Source organism: Neovison vison, chromosome 11 (genome assembly GCF_020171115.1).
Source record: "Neovison vison isolate M4711 chromosome 11, ASM_NN_V1, whole genome shotgun sequence".
In the NCBI taxonomy this organism is placed as follows: domain Eukaryota; kingdom Metazoa; phylum Chordata; class Mammalia; order Carnivora; family Mustelidae; genus Neogale; species Neogale vison.
The window spans coordinates 208,149,138-208,161,980 of NC_058101.1; positions in this window are offsets into that span (position 1 = coordinate 208,149,138).

Genomic DNA, 12,843 nt, shown 5'->3' on the forward strand with positions numbered 1-12,843 from the left:
GGTCCCAGCCCTCCTGGCCCCAGGGCGGGTGGCCACTCGCCCACCGCCAGCAGACGGCAGGGCCCAGGGCAGACCACGGTGCTGAGCCGGCTTCGGGAACAGAGGCACCTTCCAGGGCTGAGCGGCTCCGAGCTCTCTTTATCGTCACCCTTGGGCGAGACTGCAGCACCCCACGGCTTATCTTGAAACCCATGGCCCGACAGAGGCAGGAGCCCCCTCCCCAAGTTGTCCCCCGACTCTGGTTGCCAGAAGGCGTCCCGGAGGCCCAGGAAACGTCCTGTTTCTGTCACTCTTTTCTTTGACCTGCTCTGGGAGAAGCCTGAGACTGACACAGGAGGGCCCTGGGAAGCTTTGGACAGGTGACAGGTAATACCGGTTACCCCGGGCCTGTGATCCCTCCATTTCTTTCTTTTTTTCATTGACATTCAGTTAACATAGAGCGCGTCAGTACAGTAGCGTCCGAGGCCGAGGTCGGTGACTCATGGGTTGCGTGGAACACCATGCTCATCCCGTCACGTGCCCGCCTTCATGCCCGTCACCCATGCTCATCCCGTCACGTGCCCGCCTTCATGCCCGTCACCCATGCTCATCCCGTCACGTGCCCGCCTTCATGCCCGTCACCCATGCTCATCCCGTCACGTGCCCGCCTTCATGCCCGTCACCCCGTTACCCCGTCCCCTAACCCCCCCCCTTCGTCCTTCCGTTTCCTTTTCCAGAGTCCCAGACTTGGCGTGAACCACATGATTCTTTAGGTGTAACATAATTATTTTAATTTATAGAATGCAAGTTATTTTAAAAATAAAATATGAATGTAATTTCCTTTGCTTTACTGAAACCATGAATTACTTCCGTGGTTGCAAAAGGCACTTTACTTCATCCCTGCTGCTGTTTTGCTTTGTTCTAATTTCTAGTTTTCTGTTCAGCATTTTTTTAAACTCCGTTAAGTGACAGTGATGATGCTGATAACATTCTTAGACTATTCAACTTTTTTTTTTTAAGTAGCAAATTCTCTTTATACCTAATAATCATTGTGAAAATGCCCATACACTGTGGGTCTTCTCGTTCTGATTCTGGGACTCCATCTATGAAAATAAGTAAAACTTTAGCAAAAGCTTCCAAGCCAACTTCTTGTGCAACTTTATTTATACAAGCAAACAACTGGAAACACCTGTAAGTCTGGCGGGAAGAGGTGCTGTTGAAGCCTGTGTCTCCCATGGGTCGAAATCTGCATGGCCTGTCAGTTCTTGCGTCATGACCTTTCCAATAATGTGGGGAACCACACAGTGCACGCCTGTGTGCAGGGCCTCAGTGTCATCCACAGATAAAGCACAGAGGTGTAAAGAGTGTTTATCTGTATAACAGAACACCAGGAGATTTCTTCGTCATTTTTCATAAATTCTAAACTTTCTGTAACTGATTTGTGGCTTTTTTGGTAACAGGCAATATTATATAAAGTCGGCCGTTGCCTAGTCCTCAGACCAGTGGACAAGACTACACACATTGTGAATTCGGTGGCTTTTTCAGTTAAGTAGTTAAGTGCACTTTCCCTGGGACAAATGGCTTCATGGTGGCTAGGGGTCATTTTCTAAATTGCTTTTAAGAAGCCCATTAAAATGAGCCTGTCCATATAATGAGGCCCAGCACCAGCAGACTGTGCCCATCATGGTGCTGGTCTCTGTACCAGCACAAAGAAGGGATTTACTCCAGGAAGAAATGACCCCTCTCACACAAGTGAAGTTTCCTCAACTCACCCATTTTTTGTGTCTGTTCATTTCACCCCTATTAGCCAAAAAATCTTCTCTGTTCCTCTTCGTTCTTGACCTTCCTCATTTCCATTAATCTCTGTTTGTCTGCATATCTCCCTGCACCAAATTCCCAGGACTTAATGGCCTGCAAATGGCTTTATTTATCTTGCTTTTGGTGTTTTGCCAAAATGTTGCTACAGTTTTATATGGCACAGAGTCTACCAGATCAGGCCATTTCCACCTGAAATTTAAGCATGAGAACTTGTATTTTTGAAGTAGACATTTGTTCTGTTTCATCGATCACATTCTCAACAGGTTCCATAGTGGAATAGGAATAGAATAGACAAAAAAAAAAGTGTTGTTAGTTGAAATTTCTGGGAATCTGCCATCTGAACTGTGTGTCTCAGTATTCGTAGTTAGATAACAGTTTGTACATTTATTTTTTTAATTAATTAATTAATTTATTTTCAGTGTAACAGAATTCATTGTTTTTTCACCACACCCAGTGCTCCATGCAAGCCGTGCCCTCTATAATACCCTCTGGTACCCCAACCTCCCACCCCCCGCCCCTTCAAACCCCTCAGATTGTTTTTCAGAGTCCATAGTCTCTCATGGTTCACCTCCCCTTCCAATTTCCCCCAATTCCCTTCTCCTCTCTAACTCTCTGGCCCTCCATGTATATTTATTTTTATTTTTTTTTATTTTTCATTTTTTATTTTTTTTAAGATTTTATTTATTCATCTGACAGACAGAGATCACAAGTAGGCAGAGAGGCAGGCAGAGAGAGAGGAGGAAGCAGGCTCCCCGCTGAGCAGAGAGCCCGATGCGGGACTCGATCCCAGGACCCCGGGATCGTGACCTGAGCTGAAGGCAGAGGCTTTAACCCACTGAGCCACCCAGGGGCCCCTGTATATTTATTTTTAAACCATGTTTCATGATTTATTTTTCTCAGTGCTTCCAATCCCATTTAGAAAAGACAGTAACGAATAAACATAACATTGTGGCTTTAGAGTAGCTTGAAGAAGGTACTTGGGAGGAACATGTTTGTGAGGAGAAGTTGTCCTTGCGATGATGCAAGAGACACTCGGGCTGGCGGCGCTCGTGTCTGCTGTCCTGGGGCTGCGGGACGGTAGAAGCCGACTGTCCCGTTACGCAGACAACGAGACACAGCTTTCTGAGGATGGAATTCAGCTAATCCCTGCAAAAACTACTACTTTTTTAAATGGAAAAGATAGCTGGGACACAGGGGCTTTTTTAAAGAAGTGAGACACTATAAAGACACCTTAATTCCTCCCATTTCTGACTTACCTCCTCGGATTTTCCTTTTCTAATGTGTCCGCAAACACTGTAGGTAGAAGTCAAAATCAAAAAGGCTTGAGCTCGGGGCTCAGGAGGGCTTCATCTGCGGCAGCTCCGAGAGCTCGGCTCTCACCCTGTTTCCGCTCTTCTAACACGGAGGAAAGCGTCCACGTGGGAGGCCAGGCCTGTGAGCGGAGCAGCTCAGTGACCAACGCGAGCCTTCCTTCTTCCCCACCGATGCGGGTGCGCGCGACCCAGGCTGCATTCGTGCGTGCGAGGGGCTGTGTGTCGTCCTGCTCAGTCCTGCGCCACTGGGACCGTGTCCCCGATGCCTGGACAGATGGAGCCCCCGTTGGTCCCTCACAGTGTGTCCTCTGCACACTGCGCCACCTCCCCCTGTCTCCAGGCTCCAGCCACCTTTATGGTGGACTTCGGGTGCTGTGGCCAACGTGGGGAAAGTGCCCGGATTACACGAATGCACTCTGGAGGAAAACCACTCATTCTCCCAAATGGCAAGAATCTGGAGTGCTCATAGGATTGGGGCTTATGTTTAAATGGACCCACAGCAACTTACTGAGACAGTTACAAGCCCCAGTACATTATTTCTAGAAAGAAAAGTGTAGGCTCTATAATGTGGACTAATAGCCTGACACATTGGTTGTCGTTGGGTTCAGCGTGCACATGTGTGTCTGCGCAAACGTGCCCGCGCACGGCTCTGGTAGTTTAGGAGGGGACAGAGCCTGCAGGATGGCCACTGCTCCTTAACGTTCAAACGCATTTGGTTGCTTGTTGGCTTGTTTTGCAGAAAATCGTGTAAGTTTCCCAACACAAAGATCAGGACATAGAAAATTCTAGCCATCTATGCATCAGAGTTGCTGAATTAAACCCAAACCAGCAACCTCTAAGGCGAGCAAATTGCTTTGAATCTGTTCCCTCTTTGACATTGGTCTAGAGCGGCTCCGGCTTTGCCCTGGTGCGCGTCATGCCCGTGCGCTCCGGCGTGGCCCCGGAGTTAAGATCTTGCACCGTTCCCGGCCTGACGGAAACCCAGTTCTGGATTTAACTGTGTTTGTCTTAGTAACTGGTAACAGGAGCAAAAGGTTTGCTGGCAAGCACTTGGAGATCGGATGAGGTAAACAGAACAGTATGTTTGTCATAGAATTGCTAAAAATGGAAGCATCTCTTTTAATGAACCGGAGGAAATAAAAATCATGAGTATATTATGACACGTAGAAGTCATGTCTTAGCAAATAATGATTTTGGTTTGAGACTTGGCATTGCCGCTTCAGTCCTGCTCTTTGTCACTGGCTGAGCCTGTCTTGCGAGCTTACCCTCTCCGTACTCTTGGAGCTCCTGTGCAGCCTGGGCAACGTTAAGTATGTATTCTCCCCTCGTAGAGCTGTAAGTTGATACCGCGCAGCTTTTATTCCAGACTTAAAGTCAGAGTGTGTGTCTAGTATCAACCTTTGGCATGTTCCCCCAGGTCCCAGTGCACCCCGGGAAACATGTGGTCCTGTGGGGTTTGCCTAGACACGTGTTCATATAGATTCCACTGCTGCCTTGGAGATAGACTGCCAGGTCTCCCTCATGCAGTGTGCCTCTAATTAATTGATTAATTTGTCAGAGAGAGAGAGAGCACAAGCAGGCAGAGCAGCTGACAGAGGGAGAAGCAGACCCCACACTGAGCGTGGAGCCCGATGCGGGGCTTGATCCCAGGACCCTGGGATCATGACCTGAGCTGAAGGCAGAGGCTCACCCACTGACCCCCAGGCGCCCCGCATGAAGCCTTCTTACAAATGTATCTGCCGGAGCTAAAATTTCATGAGATCCTGAAACCCCAGCAGAGCTCACCCCCCTCCCCAGGAAATTCAGGACATCACGGCAGTTTTTCAGAAATACCTCTGCCGCGTCCTAACAAAGGATAATGAGGGGAGATCTCCAAATCAATATTCCAATTTCAGTAGCAAATGTAATTTGGGAGACTTTCTCCTAAGATACATAAGATGGTTTCAAAATGGTTGTATTCGATTCAGTATTTCTTGACCATCTGTGAAACACCCAAGAAAGACTAAAGGGTAGATCGGGGGAGAGAAGATGTGACATCATACAGGGACCAAGCCAGCCGGGCAGGAGGCAACAGGAAGGGTTCTGTGGGCCCAGCGTGTAACTTACAAGCTTTAGGGTTCATGACTCAGTGACATGGTTAGGGCAGGACTTTGCTCCTACCTGAGATACAAGTAGTGGGGAGAAACAGACGAGTTGGGCTCCGTGATGTGCCCTGAGCAGTCATCCATCTCCCGAGAGCAGATTTAGTTAGCCAAAGTCAAGTGAAAAGACTCCATGAAGACGACAAAGCCGCAGAAAGTAGTGGAAGTTCGAACACATGTGGGGCTCCCGGCTCCCCTACGTGCCCGGTGCCATCGGCTTCTCTTTCAGACCAGCCAGGGTGTGTTTTCTGGCGCCAAATGTGGTTTGTTGTGGTCGGTGTTCACTGTGGTCTTGAAAAGAAGGTGGACTCTGCTGTGGTCGGATGAAGTAGCCTAGACATGTCGGTTATAACCCCCCGATGGGGGAGGTTGTTGGGCCCCCCGTGCCCTTACGCATTTCCTGCCTGTAGATCCATTTCTGAGGATAGAGTGTTGAAGTCTCCAATTCTAGTGCTGGATCCATCTTTTTTTTTTTTTTTTTTCTGTTAGTTTTTGCCTCGTGTAGTTTGAGAAAGCTCTGTTGTTAGGTGCGTGCATGTTGGGATTGTTAGGTATTCTTGAGGAATTCTGGAATACCCTTCTTTATCCTTTGTGATATTCCTTGCTTTGAAGTCACTCTGTCTGGCATGAATGTAGCTTTAGGTACTTTTAACGTGGTGCATTTTTCTCCATAAATTTACTATGAGCCTATATCATCTTTATCTTTAAAGTGGGTTTTTTTTTTTTAAAGACTTATTTATTTATTTGAAAAGAGAGTGTGCATGACTCGGGGAGGGGGCGGCAGAGGGAGAGGGAGAACCTAAAGTAGACTTCTGAGGAACACTGAGCCTACAGTGGGGCTTGATCCCATGTTGATAGCATGACCTGAGCCAAAACCAAGAGCTGGACGGGTAACCGACTAGACCCCCCCAGATGCCTCTAGGGAGGCTTGTGGGCAGCACACAGTTGGGTCTTGGTTTTTGATCCTCTTGGACAATCTCTTTTCCTTGGGATGTTTAGATCATTAGTGCTTGGGGTTGTTAATGCTACCGTAGGGTTAACGTCTACCACATTTGTTACTGTTTTTAATGTGTTGCTCTTATTCTTTACCCCTGTTTTTGACTTCCTTGATCGCCATTAAAAACACACACTATGTGACTATTACTCTCCCCATCTTATAGACGAGCAAAGTGAGACTCAGAAGCACTTAGTATTTTGCCAAGCATGTGCATGTCACTGCTAGTGATAGCAGGGATTGTTTGGGGCTGTGTGACCAGCAAATCTCTCTGCTCCTTCCATCCCATGAAACGACTTCCCAGATTTTCCTTTCACTTAAAAATGTTCAGTCCCTATCAGCATAAGAACCACATGAGGGTATAAACCACTTACAATGGTCACCGTCTAGCTATTATGGGGGGGGGGTGCGGGGAATGTGCTGCCAGTGTTTGCAGGCAGGTGCTGATGCGGGGGGCGGGGCACCGGTGGGAGACAGGAAGGCTGGAGGCCTCTGGGATTGCAGGGGGCTCCCCTGTCATTCTTTCCTGTCTGCTTTCCTATTGTGCACACACACCACACCCCGCTTCTCCTTCTGGGGTAGCACGGGGACTCAGCCCCTGCCCTGCCCCGGCTCATGGTGCAGGACATGCTCTCTCCCAGGACAGACAGACGTCTCCTCTCCCCACTCAGGACAGAGACTGCTCGCTCATTTTCTCTCCCCCCCCGCTCCACCCAGGACACAGACCTTTCTCTCCCCAGGACAGACAGACTGCTCTCTACCCCAGGACGGACCTCTGGCTGATCTTCCTTTCTTGTGTCTTGCCTCCTGCTTTCTCCTGCATTATGTGCAGTTTGTCTCAGCAGGATTAATGGAATAGGGACTTTTCCTATTATCTTCCATTGGCTCTGGAGTTTTTCCTGAAATAATCTGCGTATTTTTCCATTTTATTCTGTGCTGCGTTTTTTTTGTTTTTGCATTCTCGGCTGCTAATCTCCGGCTTGAGCAGAAGATATTTCTCCTGCCTGCTACCTGCAGAACCCCTCAGAGTCAGGGGGCAGGGGGCTGACCCCCATTCATGCAAACAAGCCATTGTTCACACCTTGGAGCAGAGAGGAGCAGGTGCAGGTGTCCTTCCCTGAGTCTGAACAGTTTTATTTTTATTGGGTATCTTGACCGTTTCTGTCTGGTGTGTGTTTTATAAGAAATCGGGGCAGTGAGGAGCTGTGTCGGGCTGACTTTGATGCAGAGCAAGTACGAGGCTGGCGGGACGCGATCCCACGTTGCAAGGGAAGGTCTTTCTGGGGCCCCAGCCCGGACGGGAAGGCCTCTACGCTGGTCCCAGTGCCGCCCGGCCCAGGAAAGGAGAAGGTTTGCTTCCTCGTCCTGTTTCCTGCCGTCCACAGGGACTCACACGGAGAAGCCGGCTGTGCCTCGGGTTAGCACCCGCCCCCCCACCTGTGCACGCCGCGTGGCTCCCGGATGCTGCTGTGATGCGGTGTCCTTCCTCCCATCACACTTGCTAGTGAGCCTCATCGTATTCTGGTAGAAACCCCATCTTTGCATCAGGACGTTGCCGAAGGCGGGCTGTGGTTCACATTGTCCCTCGCCACCTCACGGCAGCTGGTGTTGGGGTTATAGTGTCTCCTTTTTAGGAACTATTTTCCCATTTTTCTGATGAGTAAGTGGTACCATGTGTTAAAGAAATCTGCACTTGTCACATCCTGACTTTCAGTGGAGCTGGGGATGCGTGTGTTCCCTCCACCGAGGGCCGTGTCGCCTCAGCACACCGTCCCCAGAGACGGCACGGGGCCTCAGAACGGAAGCCATTGGGTCAGTGCGGACTTGAATTTTTAAAATTCAGAGAATAAACCAGCTGTTTACTCTCCACTACCACATCTTTAAAATACAAAGCCACCCACTGAAGTAAGTGTGTGTGTGTGCGCGGGCACACATGCAAGATGATAAACATTTAATTTGTTTTTGAATCACTAAGTTTTGGAGTGACTTGTTATGCAGCAGTATATAAGGTGTAATTGAATATGATATAAATTAGGATTTTACCATAAGAGAGTTAATCCATGTGAGAATAAAGAAATAATTATAGCTCCTTGGAGGAAGGTAACAGTAAGCGGAAGTGAAGAAAGTCATTGGAAAACGGAAACATCAAACAGGAGACTATAAGGGGGTCCGACATCTGACACCCCCCCCATCTGACAGTGGCAGAGACCGGCTAGTTGGCCCCCAAGTTCATTTCTGGTCTTCCTGGGCCCACCAGCCTCCCCTGCAGCCGGCCGTGGCCGACAGAACGGCAGCCCAGCCGTGCACCCTCCGCAAACGCTGCGTCTGTGTGGTTTCCTTCTGTGGGCGGGTGGGATGGAGACACACGGGACTGCCCTGGACGCCACGTGTGGAAGATGACAGAGCCTGCGTCGGCCTGGGTCCCGAAGAGCCGGAGTGCGGACAGCCTGCGCGCCAGCCACACAGAGAACCTGCCGCCTGCAGGGGGGCTCGAAGGTCTCCTCAGGCACCTTCCTCCAGGCACTGCGCTGCACGCTGCGCGCCATGCACTGGTGCACGCTAGTGGGAGTCCGGAGAGTGGGGAGATGCCAGTCCAGCACTGCCCTGCAGGGGAGACGCCCATCACTCGGCCCGCCACGGCCTGCCTCTCCTTACACACGGAGCCTGCTCTGCCCCGGGGAGCCGGCGCACAGACCCAGCCGCATGCCGCTGCAGGGCCGCGTGCACAACCTCCAGGCAGCACGGGCTTCTTCGGAGCCGGTGAGCCTCCGAGGCACTGTCCTCAGAGCAGCTGATCTTGCGGAAGATATTTTCGTGTGCAGAATCATTTGCAGTCCTTTCCATCAGTGAGCTGTGGAACACCTCCTTTCCTTCCTGTTCCTACAGACTGCGGAGGAAATTGTCATTGCATTTAATGAAACACCTAAGACAAGGAGTTTGTACCCTTGGGTGCATTCTGGGGCACACCCAAAATAATGCTCGGGTGTTTTCTTGAGGATCATAGTGCAGACCATACAGGTTTCATTTGGCCTGTTTCCCTGTCTTTAGTCACTTCTGTACATAGACATAAATGCCTATCCATACACACACACACACACACACACACACACATCTCCTAAGGAGTGAAAGGGTTTTGTAAAAGGCAGTTAAGTCCCTTGAAAATATCAGGGCAACCTGCTCCGTGGCGCAGAGGCTTTGTTGTGGCGCGGACATCGATCCGATGGCAGGTGACGCGGAAGTCCCGTCCCGGCGCATCTGCGTGGCAATCCCTTTATTCCAAGGACAAGAAGAGAGAGGTGCTGTGTTGCTTAAGGCAGAATCCGTCACTTGCACACCTTCTCCACAGCCCCACCTGGGAGTTAAAAGTCATTTTAGGAGCCTTAATTAAGGAAGCCTCACAACATGCCTATGGGCTAGATGGGAAATATTACCCCAATTTAGCTGGTAGGCAGAGCAAAGCAGAGGGGTGCGAGCGAGCCTCTGGAGGTTGCGCAGTGAGTTAATGAAATCCTTGGAATACGTCTGTCAATAGCCTTGTTTTGGTTTGGTTTGGGGTTTTTTGTTCTGCTGTTAGCACAAGGGTTTTTTTTTTTTTTAAGATTTTACTTATGTATTTGACAGAGATCACAAGCAGGCAGAGAGGCAGGCAGAGAGAGAGAAGGAAGCGGCTTCCTGCTGAGCAGAGAGCCCGACGCGGGACTCGATCCCAGGACCCTGAGATCATGACCTGAGCCGAAGGCAGAGGCTTTAACTCACGGAGCCACCCAGGCGCCCCTAGAACAAGGCTTTTAAACCTTTCCTGGGAGCACTGGTTTTCCAAAGACTCCTTCTGGGCAGTGGGGTCATGGAGGACACGAGTTGGCCACAGGGCTGTGGCTTCACCTTGTGCTGCAGGTGAGCTGTGATCTCCTACGGCTGAGAGCCTGATGGTCAGTGTCCGGAGAATATACCAGCTCTCCTGAATGCCAGTAGTCCTTGAAGCACGAGCCACCTTGAGTTCTCTCCCAGAACCTCGGCTGTAGCTGCACACGCACACTCCATGTGTGCTGGAAGGAGATTGTCAGGGCGCCTTCGGTCTCCCACAGAATTCTGGTTGCACGTGCTCTGTAACTTCCAAGAGCATTTTCGCAATAATGATCGAGGTCAGAGGAAGGTGTCACCGCCGGACGTTTCCCAGCCTCCATCCACCTGTGCGTCCTCAGGAGGGAAAGCTCCTGAACCTCTGTGGTCTGCGTTGTGGGCTGTCTTGCCGAGCGCGTGTTTTATTAAATTCTTTCTGAGACGCTACATGAATAAACGTGCCTGCAGCGGTTTGTAGGCTGGTTTCATACTCCTGTGAAGTTTTACTGACGCCTGAATTCTGACAAATCCTATGAGCAAAGAACAGCCTTTTCACTCCTACTTTAAAAAGTCAGTGCTTGAAGAAGAAAGACCCTTTGGAGTGTCCAGTGAGTCAGTCCCTCGAGTGGCGTGGGACAGGTGGTGTGGCAGGTACAAAGGGCAGTGGGAGAGCACCGTGGGCAGCACAGGGGGGTTGCGGCTCAGGAGCGCGGGCTCAAGACAGACTCAGCCTGAGTCCTGCCCCTGCTGATGGCTTCATGACCCTGGGCCGGCCGTGCGGCCCCAGAGCCAACTGCAGTCTTCTGTACGGAGAGTGCTGGGACCCGGGCGTCTGAGCGTGGGGCTGGCACAGAGTCCGTTCTTGGCAGATGTTTTCCTTTTCTCACTGCTGCGTGGTTTCCATGAAATCAGGAGGAGGGAGAATGGCTTCCTAGGCATCTGGTAAGAAAGAGTGACATGGAGGTCGAGTGGTGAGGAGGTCCTCGTGGGTGTCCCGTGGCTGACCGACTTCCCGCAAGTACGTGATGTATGTGTGTGCTTGTATTTATACGCACACATACATGTATAGACACATATTATGTACGTCAGAACGACTCACATGTGCCCTTCTTTTTAGGATGAGGATGGTCTGAGGTTGTCAGCCATCTCCTTTAGGAAGCGGAACCTCACTTAGGAACTTCATTTTTTTTTTAAGATTTTATTTATTTATTTGACAGAGAGAAATCACAAGTAGACGGAGAGGCAGGCAGAGAGAGAGGAGGAAGCAGGCTCCCCACCGATCAGAGAGCCCGATGCGGCACTCGATCCCAGGACCCCGAGATCATGACCCGAGCCGAAGGCAGCGGCCCAACCCACTGAGCCACCCAGGCGCCCCTCAGTTAGGAACTTCAGATTGCACATATCACTGAAGAGAGACTTGGCTTGGGTACCTGGATACCAGGGACAAGTAGTCAGTAATGAGCACTGAGGGTCCTTGGGAATAATTTTATCTCAACATCTTTATAAATACTCAAGTAGAAGGAATAGAACCTAAATTCTCTTAATCTATGTACAAGGATCATTTGTTTCCTCATCCGTCCATCCATCCATCCACATATCCATGCATCCATCTGTCCATCCATCTATCCATCCATCCACCTATCCATCTGTCCGTCTGTCCAACCTTCAGTGTTGAGTATTGCCATGTGCTAAACCCTGCACTAGCAACTAGCCAGACCAGCAAGGGAGGCGCATAGGAAGCCAAGTCCGTATTCTGGTGGATTCTGCAAGTGAGGCATAAACAAAGCTGTACAGGGACACAGAGGAAGGCACTAAGTGAATTGTGATCCCATGGCTCCAAAGATTAGAGGCAGCGCGTCTCCCCAGCCTGTGGTTGGAAGGGAGCCTAGGAAAGGAATCCTAGAGAATCCGAGAGAACGTCCGTGGGAACAGCCCTGCTGCTTCTCACCTGCATGATTACAGCAGGTGTGCACCACCAGGACAGGCCTCCCTCATGTCATGGGCAGTAATTAAAATTACTAAAAGGGGGAAGCACTCTTTATAAGAACTTTTAAAATAAAACCATTCATTTGCAAAAATAATTTTGGAAGCAATGTAATGCTACATTGGGTGTAGCCCACCTACACCCAGTGAGGTGAGGAGGGTGAGGAGGCCCACCTCCTCAGGGCCACGAGTTGGGCCCCAGAGCTCTAGTCCCCTGCTGCGACACGGGCAGAAAATCACGAAGGGTTGCAAGGGGAGAGGAGATTGTTAAGGGGGTTGGCGATGTCCGGCCAGACCCGCACCCTCAGTAAAGATGGGAGGGGAGCCCCCTGAGCCATGTACAGTATCTTACCTTTAAAAATGGAATAAGCAAAAAAAAAAAAAAATAGAAAAATCCAACTTTTGTAGCAACATGGACGGGACTGGAAGAGATGATGCTGAGTGAAATAAGTCAAGCGGAGAGAGTCAATTATCATATGGTTTCACTTATTTGTGGAGCATAACAAATAGCATGGAGGACATGGGGAGTTAGAGAGGAGAAGGGAGTTGGGGTAAATTGGAAGGGAAGGTGAACCATGAGAGACTATGGACTCTGAAAAACAGTCTGAGGGGTTTGAAGTGGCGGGGGGGTGGGAGGTTGGGGTACCAGGTGGTGGGTATTAGAGAGGGCACGGCTTGCATGGAGCACTGGGTGTGGTGCAAAAATAATGATACTGTTATGCTGAAAAGAAATTTTAAAAAAATGGAAAACAAAACAAAAAACCAAAACCAAAAG